At 38.0% G+C, this 13,954-nt stretch overlaps 1 protein-coding gene across 1 annotated transcript in view; it reads left to right on the top strand.

Moving 5' to 3' along the window:
* The window catches only part of EXT2 (exostosin glycosyltransferase 2), an 82,142-nt gene that overhangs the window by 16,710 nt on the left and 51,478 nt on the right, over positions 1-13,954 (top strand). The gene's annotated exons all lie outside the window — the stretch shown is intronic.

Raw genomic sequence — 13,954 nt, 5'->3', positions numbered from 1 at the left:
TCCCTGAATGCAGGTGTACTGCCTACTCTTATATATTAACGTATTTCTGATGAAATCACAGTGTATATTTTTTTTCCCTTTTTTTCTACATGGTACTTACATTTTATTAAAGAAGTTCAAGAGTCTGTATCTCAAGAGAAGCTTTGGTTTGTAGATGAATTTTAATGCCTGAAAATGTGAGGGAAGCATTAAGTCCAAAATACTTTTAACTAAGTTGACAGTTCCTCTGAGAGGGAAATTTTACTTATTTGGTGACTGGAAGAGCTGAGATCACGATCTGTCCAAACTTGTGAATGAAGTCTCTGTTGGCTGGGTATATAGTCAAATGGAAACCTCTTCTAGTTTACTCCAGTTGATAGAAATTCATATTTATTAGCTTTGCCATTATGGACAATATCATCATCAGTTGCTTTAATTGTACAGCTTGCACATGAAGTGTAAGCTGAGGACTGTTAGCTGTGTGAGGATTTTCATGAAGTGTGAAGAGTTTTATTGTCAGATTCAGGGATGGGATTCAACCATGTTGTTCTTTTGGTGGCTGGAATATATAGATGAACATTTTTGGGCCTGCGAAGAAGGCGTTGTGCTATATGGGAAACTTGTACCTAGGACCTTTCATTCTTGTCACCTTGTTGTACTTGAGCATATATTGTTACGAGGTAGGGAGATAATGTTCTTATTGTTTATCCCAATGAGGAACTGAGGCATAGAGAAAGCAAAAGCTGGGTATGTAGGGAAAAACTATCTCATCTCAGCTGACTTTTAAAGATGCATGGGATTTCTGTGGTCAGATATCTGCAAGAATTGTGAAGACATGTTTCTGAAACTCCCTTACCCAACTTTAGTGACAGTCATCTTTTGTATGGTCCTTGTGAAAAATGACCCAAGGCACCGTTTTTCGGGGTGTAGCCTACAACGCTCTAGTTACTTCTACCTAGACAGTGTTAAAAGCTCCACAGTGTATTAATACTGGATATGTGTGGAGAAGAGACTCTCAAATTTAGCAGTAAATACCTTTTCATACAGGAATTCTGTTGCCAGCTTCACTTCATTCTCTGTACAGAGAATCTGCAAGTATTACAGCGGCCATCAGAGGTCTCCTTTCTCTTTAGCGCCTTCACACAAATGAACTTTTTTGCTCGGGCCCATTGGCAAAACCAGTTGCCACCGGGGATGGCAGCTGAAAAAAGTAGCTTTACTGTTACAGCTCCTAGAAACATAATTTTGCTTTATTTTCTTTTTTTCTCTGACGTGAATGAAGAGACGTTAACACTAGGGAGTTTTGGCTAATAAAGCTTTAAAACTGACATTAATAGTCTGTTAAAGTGTGCATTGATTTTCTTGTCCATTTTACTAATATTATAAAATAATCATTTCAGGATAGTGTTGTCTTTCTGTGGAGAATGCACTTGACATTGTAAACAGCTTAAACAGTGATTTTAATGTGTGAAGTCAGGAAACAACACTAGTATGTAAAAAAAAACAACACCAAACAACAACAAACCAGCCCAAAGAAACAAACTAAAAAAGCCTAAACATTCCAATGAAGCATACCGAGAACAATCCCCTCAATTCAGATTATCTATACGTTATCTCTGTTATCTGTAACTCCATAAAATTAAGTTAAAATAGAAGATATTTTAATACCCAGAATGTAATTCTAGTCTGTGTCTGAATTTTGTTGGGTTATAAATGGTTTGCGGTAGTCATTGCCACTGGGTTCAAAGCATCACTGAACGTATTGGAAACTGTGATTCTATTGACTGACGGTGGGAAGCATGTTTTTCTAAAGCTTTCTCTCACATCGTGATACTTTTTCTGAGGATATAGTCGTGTATTTTGCTATTAAGAGCATCAAAATGAAATCACGAGCCCTTTTTCTCTTGTCTTTGAGAATTTATTTCTGTCTGCATATTGAGGTTACTTAAACATCTTATCTATCCATTTCACATCCTGTCAACCTTACTTACAAGGTCAAGTCCTAATGTAAGTATCCGTGAAATTCTTCTGCTGATACATGCTTCTATGTTCTAGCTACCTGATGTGGTGAAAAAGAACTTATTGACTGATACCATGTGGACAGTCAGTAACCTGATTGCTTTTCCTCATTAATAAATATGCACTAATATTCCACCTGTGCTACAGATTTTTGTATCCTTCCTCATCATCAGTCTCACAGTAGGGAGCAGTTGCACCCTTTCCTTGCTTCTTTTGATCTAAATGGTTTGGGAAAGTATCTTAGGAGTTTTTGGCTAGACAAAATGTCTTCCCAGTTTTTTTCATTATCTTCACTGCAGCAACAATATACAGGAATTAATGAATAAATATTTACAAAATAAGGCTAAAGCGGTGATAGAAGAAAGAATTTGAAGTTGGAATTAACCTTTTGAGGAAGCTGGTGCTAAGGGCAGTTCAGAAGCAGAGTGAATTTATCATAAGTGCTCTCATTTGTTTGACAGGCAAGGAATTCCTAAAAGGAAACTGAACTAATACTTGTTTATAGAATGAATGTGCAGATGAACTGGAGTGATTTATATATGTTTTCAGATGTGATCTATAGCAGCTGATTATTCTGATTAGCCATGGAAGGACAATGAAAACTTCAAAATATTCTGGTTTTGCAAGTAACCCATATTTCTCAACAATATTTAAACTACTTTATTTTGCTGCTTCAACTTCAAGGGTTAATAATGCTTGATACACAATATTTTGATATTTATTTTTTGTCAAGTGGAAGGGGACTGACTGAAGCTAGTCTTGCAGTATGTTTGGGTTTTTCCAGTCCATTTTAATTTTTACCAAGCATTGTTTGTATCAAGGTGGAAACAAAGGTAGGTAGTTTACAATGGTCATGTTCTTTCTTGTTTTTACATTGAGAAGCACTTGGAGTTTGATATGTTACAAAAAGATTGGTCTACAACTGATGTTAAAATGAGGAAAAAGTGATTGTTCAAAGAGCTTTTATTAAAATTGATACAAAAATTGTTATACAGCATCTCATTGTTTCCTTTGCAGTTAGGATGTGTTTAGGTTTTATTGAAAAAACTGGTTTTGTTGCACGTAAAATTTCACCAGGGCAGACAATACATTTTTCATAGACTTGTAAAACATGCTTTGCCAGTGCCTGCCAACTAACTTATTTTTTTCAGTAAATTCAGAAACTAGTTGACATGTTCTGACATATAAGTGTGGTTGAGATCATAATCTTTTCAGCCAAACAGAACAAATCCTTGCTCTAAATTTCTCTTGGTTTTTAGTAGGATAAAGCATGCATTCATCATGCCTATCAGACTTTCTGGGTCTGATAACCCTTGTAGGGTGGGAGCCTTGCTGTCCAACCGCTTTGGTTTCAGTGGTTGTCTTAATTATGACATTTTTATCCTTAGTTGGAAAACCTCATAATTAAAAAACTTGTTATTGTAAATGTTAGCTTGCCAGTTTTCTTTGATTAGGTACTCTTTTTGTAGTATTTTATAGCAGTTGATTCTCTGGAGATCATGGATCAAGGTTGAAATATATACATATACACAAACATACATATAAATTTTTTTTCAAGTTGGAAGAGATTGTCTGCTTTTCATGAATAAAATTTTATTTATGCTTAGTTTTTGCTTTGTTTTTGGAAATACTTGTAGCCATATATCAGCTGGAGAAGAGAAGGCGGCTTTTAAAGGGAAATCATCCCATTAAAAATATATATGAACCCATATTTGGAAATATTTTCTTATAGTTTGTATGCTGATCGTGAGCATCACACAATACTTCATGAAGAGGATGAAATACAGGTGCTTTAGTTTTGGAGTCATCATCTCCTAGGATCTATGGCTGGTATGACCTGTGCTGTGATTTCCTGTAATACAACTTCATTTTGCTCAGTTGTTTTTTCAGACAGTACATGGTATAAACCAGGAAAGAGATTTATTGGTTTAGGCAGAGCTGGAGTGTGGGAAATCAGAATTAATTTCTAACTGTCCTGCATTATACCTGATTGTGCTGAGATCTCTAGAGATTAGCCATAGTAACTTACACTTACTGTTCAAACTTGCAGAACATTTTGCCCTACATTGTTCGTGGTTCAGTTTCCTGACTTTCCTCAAAGAAGGAAATAGTTTCTGTCCTCATAGCTTAGTCTATACTGTTGTGAAAAATTGTTAACTTATTTTCAATACTACACGTACAGCCTATGTCTGTGAGAACTGGAGAGTACCATATGATAGCTCTTACAAACTCCAACATACTGACCATCAAAAAGAGTCTCTGCTAGTTGAGCTGCTAAAATTAATAGCAGTCTGGATGAATATCTGCATCCCTGGGATTGCTGTCTTGTCCGTTTTCTACAGTAATGTTGTCATTCTCATTTTCTTTGAAGCTTCTTTGAACCATCCCCCTCTCAAAATACTTCCATATGGAGTCTGAAACACAGGCAGAAGTGCCCAGAGGCAAATCGATAAGCAGCTCAGCTGCACTGCTGCTAATCCAGCAGACTTGGTGCTGCATCCTTATGCTTTCATTTTCTCTGTACCACAAACCAGCACTCAGGTAATAGCAGAGTTCTAAAATTGGAGGGGCAAGAAACAGAAGTAAATGTAATAGACCTGTGTGACAGAGTGTGAAATGTGAAATTTGAAATTTTGGTTTGCTCTTGAGGAAGAGTGAAATAGGTAAAGGAAAAAAAAATAAAACAAAACTTTGCTGGTATCTGTTTATCCCATGCCATGCCTTGTATGGTTTCTGTCTCAAGAGTTTTTCTAACATCTACTTTGAAAGCCTGTTAATTCTAGAAAAGTGTTTCACCACTGTAGTTGATACGTAAATGTCTTTAACTTATATGAAAGTTTTCCTCAACTTATATCTGAGCCTCTGTGCCTTTTCTCCCTTCTTTTTGTGAGATGAATCTATCTAAATATATAGATATTTTGTAAATGTTTTTCCTCACTAAATATCAACATACTTGGAAATCTTTTAACAGAGATAGGCTCCTTAAGGCATAGACCCAAAATATGAAAGTACTATGCAATGGAAAGAGAAGAGTTATTCCTCTGTTTATTTAGGCATTCTTTCTCACTGAATGTATTTTAGGTAAGGAGTTTATTTTCAAATAAAGGCTTTGTGTGCCTGTTCCGTTTTTGAACTTCTAACACTTCCCACCTCACAAAAAGTAAAACTTTTGAATCAATATCTAGTCTGGAACCAGAGTAGATGACACTGCACTCTAATGGTACAAGATTGAAGAGCTAGTGTTCTTGAGTGCAGGAATTCTTTTTGTCCTGGTTTCCTATGGTAATAAGGGTATGATCAAATACAATGTGCATGCTGATTTCTAATTTCTGTTACTGCCCAATTTCAACCAAACTTACAAAGAAGTGGAAATGCTGGAGATAAGAGATTCCATAAAATTAGATGGCTGTGTAGAAAGTAAGCACCCCAGAATGGCCTGGCTTTTTAAGGGAAAATTGGCAGCTCAAGCTAACAGTGATATAAAAACACCTTATGACTGATCCTGCTTTGGGAAAAGTTTTATTTGAAACTGATGCATCTTAGGCCAAAGGAATTCAGGTACAGCATGACCAAATGAGAAAATGGCAAATGAAATTCAGTATATAAAGAAAGTGGTATATATGTGATTTAAAACAGTCTTCTCATAGGCAGTGATGGCCTCTCAGCTAGCTGCAGTCACTTGGAAAAGAGTTCTTAGAGCCGTAATAAATAATTCTGTAAAAATGTTAATTCCATTGTCAGTTGTGTTCAAAAAAATTGGTATAAAGAATTTTTTAGAAAAGAGGTAGAGAACAAAATGGAAAATACTGTGCCACTGTGTAAATCTGTTGTATGTTAGCACCCTGAATGCAGTCTGTAGTTATGGTTCTCCCATCTTGAAAAGGATATAATAGAACAAGGGTGATGAAAAGTTTCATGAGAGGAGTGATTAAATAGCCTAACACTCTTCATTTTGAAAATGAATGATTGGGTATAAGATGAGGACCAAGAATATAATACAGAACTATGAAATAAGAAGGTCATGAACAAGGTAAGCTGTACATTGTCAGATACAATTGCATTTGATGTTTCCTAGGACTTTTGTTATTGGAAATGTGGTCTAAAACAATAAAGGAGGAGATGATCTTTTCTCAGAACTAGTAGGTAGTCTGTAGGACTCGCTGCTTCAGCATTTTGTGTGAGTTGAAGGGTTTTTATTGGCATAAAGGATGACTGAAGAATTCCAGAGCAGGAAAATCTGTCATAGATAAATGCAAAGATACACCCTCTGGCTTACAAGTCCCCAAGCTGCAGACTTCTGGAAGCTGGCAAGTACTTTGGGGACATGGTGGCTTATGCTTGCTGTGTCTGTGTGTGGGAGTTCCTAAGGTACCTGTTGCAGAGCATTGTCAGAGACAGAATACAGAGCAGAGGGTCATTTGGTCAGACCTGGTGCGGTTGCAGTGGTGCAACTTCAGGACTCAAGTTTGCAGGAGACCTTGGTGTTGTAATGCCTTGTGGAATATAACCTTGTGGGATCGTCAGTGTTTTTTTAAATGGCATCTTAACTTCACTGGCTGCCAGACACTTCAGTGAGAGAATATGGACTGTGATACATAGTTTCCTCCTTTGTATGAATGGATAATTGATGCTCTGGAGGCCCCACAAGATACTTTCTCAGATAGCAACCACGCAGCATTCTTGCTTTTTATTATCTAAAGTTTTAGATAATCACAACCTCTTGTCTTTTCAGCTGTGCAGACAATTAAAAGCTAAAAAAGGCTGTAAATGCAATTTTAAAAATCTGAATAGAAAACACGTAGTTTGCAGTGTTTGTTCCCACAGTGAGAATACTTGCTATTGTAGTTTTTCTAGTGCATGTCTCATGTGCCTCAGCTCTGACCTGAAGAAATTCAGACTCCAGGTCAAACAGAGCTGAAGACACATGCATAAATCAATGACTTGTTTTAGTGCCACGTTAAAACAACATGAGTGGCTGGCTCTTCTGACCCCTCCTCCCTTTCATTTAATGTGCTTCTTTGGCTCTTCTTTAAAGAGGGCTCTGTAGAGTAATTTCAACTCTTATCAGCTTGCTGACAGCTATATGAGCCTTTCTGCTGGCTCCAGGCAATCACTGCAGGCGTGTGAAACATCCCATTCTTACAGTGAAAGGGTCCTGGATAGAGTTAAAGCAAATGGTGGGGTGGGGGGTGTTCCAGTGGGTGGTGCAGCTCACATAGGAGATGGATTTAGTTCTTATTAGCCAATTAAACAGAACTTCATTTCAATATCTGGACACTGGAAGCTCATGGAGAGTAGTTAGAATTTTACAAGTCTTTTTCATGAGAATATTCAACTTCCAGCTGCAGTTCTTACCCTGACAGGGGACAGCTTCTGTCTTGGGGTTCTTTAGACCCATCATTATCAAATTTAAATGAACTTTCATCTGTCTACCATTTGTAGCATTTTAAGGAGTGTGATTGGAGAGGCTAACCCTGCTTTAATCCTCCCAGAGTGATTCAGCGGAGCTCTGGGTCCCCCATAAATGTCAGGCCTGGACAATTTGCCATCTTATCAGATGCAGTGAAGTTAGTTCCAGCCCTCTCACCCCTCCCCCAGAGGAAAGATTTGTTGCTGCAAACAGCAAAGAAAGAGAAAACTTTTTCCTGGCTTGCTGCCAGGATCACCATGGGAGTTGTAGAATCCTTGGCATTTATATATGAGACTTTCATTGCTCCCTCCTCCCCTCTTCATTCGTTGCAGAGACTGTCCTTGTCCTAGATATTTTTTTTCCCCCTGTTGTCTGTCCTGCCATGTTGCCTTCCAGAATGAAGAAAACTGTTTTCGTGCTGCTTGTATTACGGAGTGGTCTTCATGGCATCTCTTAGAAAGAGCTCAGAAATTTGAGAACAATCAGCACCTCAATTAATAATTTTTATGGATGCAGTTGTGCTGCCTTTGTATCTAGGTTTGCAGCCTCTAAACAACAAAAGGTTAAACTTCCAGCTGTAAAAGGGAAATCGTGCTATTTTAAGACAATATTATTTTGGGGGTTTTAAGATTAGATTTTAAGAGCCTGTATTTTAGAAGTCTGTATGTTGTTGCAACGTGGACTTCTGGTACTTACCCTTTGCAGATTGGTATACATAGCTTAGATAGACTGCAGATAAACTGAGATGATCTGAAAACTGGAAAGGCATGTACTTTTTGAAAGAATATTTGGAAATGTTCTTTGTCATGCATATGAAGCAGTTAGTTGCAGATAAATGGATGATTAAGCGTTTCTCCCGGTGTGTCACTCATTCTTTGTTACTCTGTGCTCTCCCTCTGCTGCTGTTTAGTCTGTATCACATCACATTTCTTTATCAAATTCACTTGCTCCGCTTAGCCCTTCATTTTTGAAAGTTGCAACTTTAGAATTTACCTAGATAGTGTAAGTACACTGCATTACTGTAGTAATTTATATGTGAATATATTAAATACTAGCAGTAAATACACCTCAGTCTTGTATCCATTTTACTGATGAATGGATTGAGGCATAAATAACTTGTACAAGGTCAAATCATAATATCAGTAATGGATTTTAGAAGTCTTGGATACTGTTTTAATGACTAAATGTACGTTACAACATAGTACAGATGTTTGGCTGTTAAGTTACAAAGTTTTCACATGTTCTGTAGAAACATTAGATGGCTTTTCCTTTAATCTTTTGTAAATTGTGCAGATTTATCTAACAGTTTCGTAGATGCATAATTTTCCTGTATATAGGTATCTTTGTTACCAATAGTAAAGCGGGCTGGGCTAGGATACTGTAATGCCCTTTGGCTCGCAGATGGTCTAACTTGTATGTGAGGATTGGCTCCTTCCTTTTAGCTATGCCCCTCTTTTTTTTATTTTATTTTTTTCCCTTACCTTTTCCCATTAGCTGACAATTTTGAATGCTCTTTAGAAATGAAAATGTCACCTGGCATTAGTTGGTTTTGAACACATAGATTCTGTCCTGGTAGTGGCTTAAATCTGTACAGATGCTCTGGAGAGGAGGATTATAGAGAGTGTGCATATTCCAGGTTATAGTAGTGGAGTAGGGAATCACAGATAGAAGTTGTTAGATTACAGTTAAGCTTAAGAAATAGTTTCCTGCAACTGGTAATGGAATTCTGGTCCCAGGGGGTCCGCAGAATACTTCATCTTGGTTCTCCCACACAGCACAGTCTACTATAAAATGTTTCCCAACACTGTAGCAAAAAAAAAGCAAAAAAATATCAGTGGTGTCTTTTGAGGCATTGGGGAAAACGTTCCTATCCTGAATCTGGTGATTAGGTTAAGCCTGAGCGTGAATGCAACGCCCATTAATCAACTGTCTGAAACGCTTCTGTAAGCTAGCAGCACCAAGCCCAGGCTCTGTGCTCTTCCTTGCACCACTTGTTTTGTTTCTGATCTGTTGCTACCTGTGTTAGTAGCCAGTGCTTCAGAAATCTCCTGAGACGTGAGTTCCATCTATTGCAGAGGCATTATGTATGGAGGGGAAAGGGAAAACAACTCCTTGCTCACATTTCTAATCATTCAGTTGAAGCAAAAGATTAATATAGAATAAAGAGGCAAATGCTGATTGGTGGTATACTTTCCATCTTTTTTGGGGTAGCAAGGACTTCTGTAGTAAGCTTTAATGTTTATCTTGGCGATTACTTCTCTTTTTTACAGAATCCAGCTTCATCCAGCAAAGAATATTCCTCTTTAGCATGCTATTTCAGATGTTTGCCAAGAAGAAATAAGTAATTCTGATATCTATCAATTATTTTGTCCATGTAAAATTATTTTCAATCTTGTTCTATTGCAGCATGACCACCATGCAGTATTATCACAACCAACAGTTATTAATCACCTTATCTATTTCATCAGACAGTTTACAACCATGCATAATTTGAGACATGAAGAATGAGGTGTTTTTACATAGCTTGAGCTAAGATCAGTTATTTTTAAGGTGTGAAGGAAGAAAACAGCACCATGTCCTAAACTGAATTTTTGCTGTAGATATGGGGCAAAAAACCCCCATGACTGCCAGTCCTTCAGCTTTTGTCCTTGCAGAAGTCAGTAAAATATATCTGTATTCAAGCAATGATGGCAGTAATGTCTGTGGTTAAAGTTGTCCAATGTTGAGAACTGTGTGTATGGGGGTATGGGTATGTTTATGCTTATATAAAATAGAACTATACAGCTTACAGGAAATTGAGCAAAACACGTCTTCATCAAAAGGGCAAGTCCTTCCTGATACAGAGCTTAAGCTCTGAAATTGAGGTATGTACTGATTTTTGACTGCTGTAATATGGTGGTAACTCTACCTAGATTTTTTTTTTTGCTTGCTTCAAAAAGCTGTCCTTTCATGTGTGTGATTGGCACTGAGCTAGCTTTGTGTTTAGCTTCTCTAATCAAGGGAATTTAAGCTTCTATTCTCCCAGCATTAGTACAGCAGTCATGGGAAATCTCAAACAAGACAGATCTTGTTGCAGCAGTTGACACAAATAAAAGCAGTTGTGCTTTTATTTATTTATTTTTTATGCTGGATGCTGATTAAAAGTTTCCAAGCATCCTTTAGCCAATGTTATAAAGCCAACCGGCAGAAAGCAAGGCAGCTGCTGAGGAGGGGAGATACTGGTGGACATAGGACAAGATCACAGTGGGAAGCATCAGTGTGTGTAACTCAGAAAGCTGGGAAAGGTGTAAACAGATCCCCAATTTATCTGTAGAGTGGGCTCTCCAAACACTGTTTTATTGGCCAGTGGCTCCTGCTTTACTAACCTCTAACCTCTGCAATACTCAGAGGTGCTGCCCACCAGCCAGCCTTGTCTTTGAACCTCCCTTGGCTCCTGCCACCTCAAAGGCTTGCAGTCAGATTCCTGTGTTTTGCTTGGGACCTCACCTCTCAGCAGGATGCCTGCAGCAGGGAAAACTGATCTACCCTGAGAACATAGACATATTTGAAGGCAATACCCCTAGGACTAGAAACCTATTGCTTTCAGTTTCAGGAGCTGTCCATCATTTGTCAAGAAATGTGGCTAAAATATACCCCCACCCCCCAGCTTGGTCATACAGTAGTTGCATATTCCCTGCAATTGCATACATGTTATTTATTTTCTAGACTGCTGTTGAATCAATGATAGCGTAAGTCTAGCTCACCGTAGGTCTGTTTCCATGTTGTCAACAGGGACTGTGCAAAGGACAAACTTATAAAAAGGATGGTACAGATCCGAGTAGCCTTTCACAGTAACAGTCTGGTGAAGCTGGAGTAATTAGGGAGCCCTACAAACTCCTGAAACTGGAGGGAAGAGTGGGCTGTTATTTTTTGTGTATCTTTACAGCATTATCAGTGGTGATTATTTAGATATGACTATCTGGAAGGCAGAGGAGGACCTGTTTTACACCTGTGGTATTTCATGTAATTTGCCTCTAAATAGGAAGACAGAACTGAAAGCTCTTTGGGAGCAAAGGGAATTCAATAAATGGTAGCCATTTTTACATTATGTGTTTTTAAAGCACTTTGCTTTTTTTCCTCATCTTCCTGCTCTCTTCACTGGCTCTGTCTCCATGCTTTGTGACAGTATTTCCAGCCACAGCTGAGAGTGGGGAGGTTCCTTGCTGCTCGTAGGTCTGGTATCTATGTGTTGGCTCCATAACTAAAATGTATTTTGGCAGTGGATTTGTAGGGTGCCAGGGCAGTAAGTCAGATTTCCTGGCTTATGCAATGTTGCCTTCTGCAACAGAGTTGTGAAGCCAACATACTCATTAATCAAAGCAGCAAGTCTGATGTGCAGACATATATGGAGGGAGGGGAGAGCGCCAGTGCTAAGTGGTGGTTTTATCTCCTCAAGTCTTATGTTCTTGCTATTTTTAAAACAAAGTTACTATCAGGAGGACAAGGGATAGCAGAAGTCTGTATTTTAGAGGTCAAGATGATGCAGGATTTCAAAATTGTAAAATGCTACCATTTCATGAGAGAAAATGACAACTTTTCTGTTGAAAATAGCTTCTTCTTTGTCATATATTTGACCCAGATCTTTCTATTCATAACAGAAGATAAACACCTTAAAAAAAAAAAAAAAAAAGCCAAAACCCACAAAAACAAAAAACCAAACCCCCACAAATTATGTGAAAGTATGGTAACAGGACTCAAAATGTCAACTTTAACAGTTATGCCTCAAGGAACCATTCTCATATATACATAGTATGTGTTGTACATGTGAGTTACTATAACTCATACAAGCGATTCTTTTCAAAGCGCCAAGGAGGAGAGTCTGAAGAAGACTGCAGTGCAAGAAGCCTAAGATTAATATCTGTGCTTGCACTAACATTTTCCTTTACCTTTAGCTCTTAGAAGTCAGCATATATATCAATAAAACTAAGAGCCAGAAGTGAGTTGCTCCCAAGTGGCTGGTATCTGAAGGGCAAGACTAGCATTTTGAACCTCTGTGCCCTTATGGATTGGCAGCTTCAAAATGGGGGGGGGGGGGGGGGGGGGCGGGGAAGAAATTTGAATAGTGGAAAGACTAGTTTTCACTTTCTGTTGTGTCTGAAGTAGGCAATATTTCATGGCTGAAATTGCAACGGTGGAGAATATTGAGTCTGGTGATTCAGTCCATCTACTGCTTTACTTTTGAAGAGGTTTTGAGACTGAATTACAATAAAAAACAGCAACACAAAATGTCTGTCTAGAATCTCTTTCTTAAAATACAGGACTGTAATGATACAAATCATTATTTTGCTTGCTTGTCCTGCAGAACTGTCATGTAGATAACAAATATAGCTCTCTAGACCACTCATATAAATTAAATAGATGAATATTTTCAGGGCTTTATTTGGCAATCATGCATAGCCCAGAAACAAGACTTGAAAGATAAAATGAAAATTCAGAAACAAAAGAATGTTGTGTTCCATTAGAAGCAAACCTTAGCTAACTGGAAACAACTGTATGTGCTGTGCATTGTTCTACTGCCCATTCCTCTTTTTCCCTTGTAGAGAAACTTATGGTTTGAGCTTCAGGAAAACCCAATGTTGAATTATGGATTAGTCTGTCTGAAGCGATCAGACACCCCCAAAAGTACAATTCCTTGCTACCCCCATTTTATAGCTTTAAAAGTGGCATGCTGCTGTTATGAGCATTCTTTATACGATGCCTCTGCTGCTGCTTTTCTTGGGTAGGTCCGTGTTGAGAAATAGACACAACTAGCTTAGGTCAAATGTGAAAGGTGCTTTTCATTTGATCTTCTATAAAACATGAAAATAATTTGGGAAACTTCAGCTTTAGACAAGTTAGCATGATTTTACCAGTATTCCATGGATTTAGTGGATTAACTCTTAGAATTCCTACATAGTAGTCTACTTATGGAGACAAGAATCTGATCTTTACTTTGATTGCAATTTCTAAAGAGGTTACCTCCAGTTTGGGTAACTGTATTGGCACCCCAAAAGTGAGTGAACTTTTCAGGGCATGGCTCTCTTACATTTTTCCATAACCTGAAACACATGAATTATTTTTCAAAAATGTATACATTCTTGAAAAAAGCCTACATTATTGGTTGTTCTCATTTCAAATCTTCATACCTCCTGCAAAAATGAGAGGGCCCTCAGATAATTTTAGAGGTTAGGGCTTTAATGGGGAGAAGTATCGTGGCCCACGGTTAGTCACTTAGTCTGTCCTCTCATGCTCTCTTAATAGGAGAACAGGTTTTTCAGGAGGTATTTTAAGGCACCAGAGCTCTAAATTTCTCTGTGAATGACCCTATTTTTTTTCCACACATTGTACAGAGAGAAGATTGAGCCAGCCATGTTTAAGTGTGTGATATTGCTAAGGGTCCTAAACCAAGTAAGCACCTCTTTTTAAAGCCCAAATTTTTATTGCTTTCTAGAAACAAAAATACTCTCTAATTCTTAATAGTATAAAGTCTTCTGAGGGTTTCTTGTAAGCCTATGTAGAGAAACAAAG

The sequence above is a fragment of the Falco cherrug genome, chromosome 7, assembly GCF_023634085.1.
Source record: "Falco cherrug isolate bFalChe1 chromosome 7, bFalChe1.pri, whole genome shotgun sequence".
NCBI classification, from domain to species: domain Eukaryota; kingdom Metazoa; phylum Chordata; class Aves; order Falconiformes; family Falconidae; genus Falco; species Falco cherrug.
Note: the sequence above shows the minus strand (reverse complement) of the source record. Positions and strands in the feature narration are given on the sequence as shown.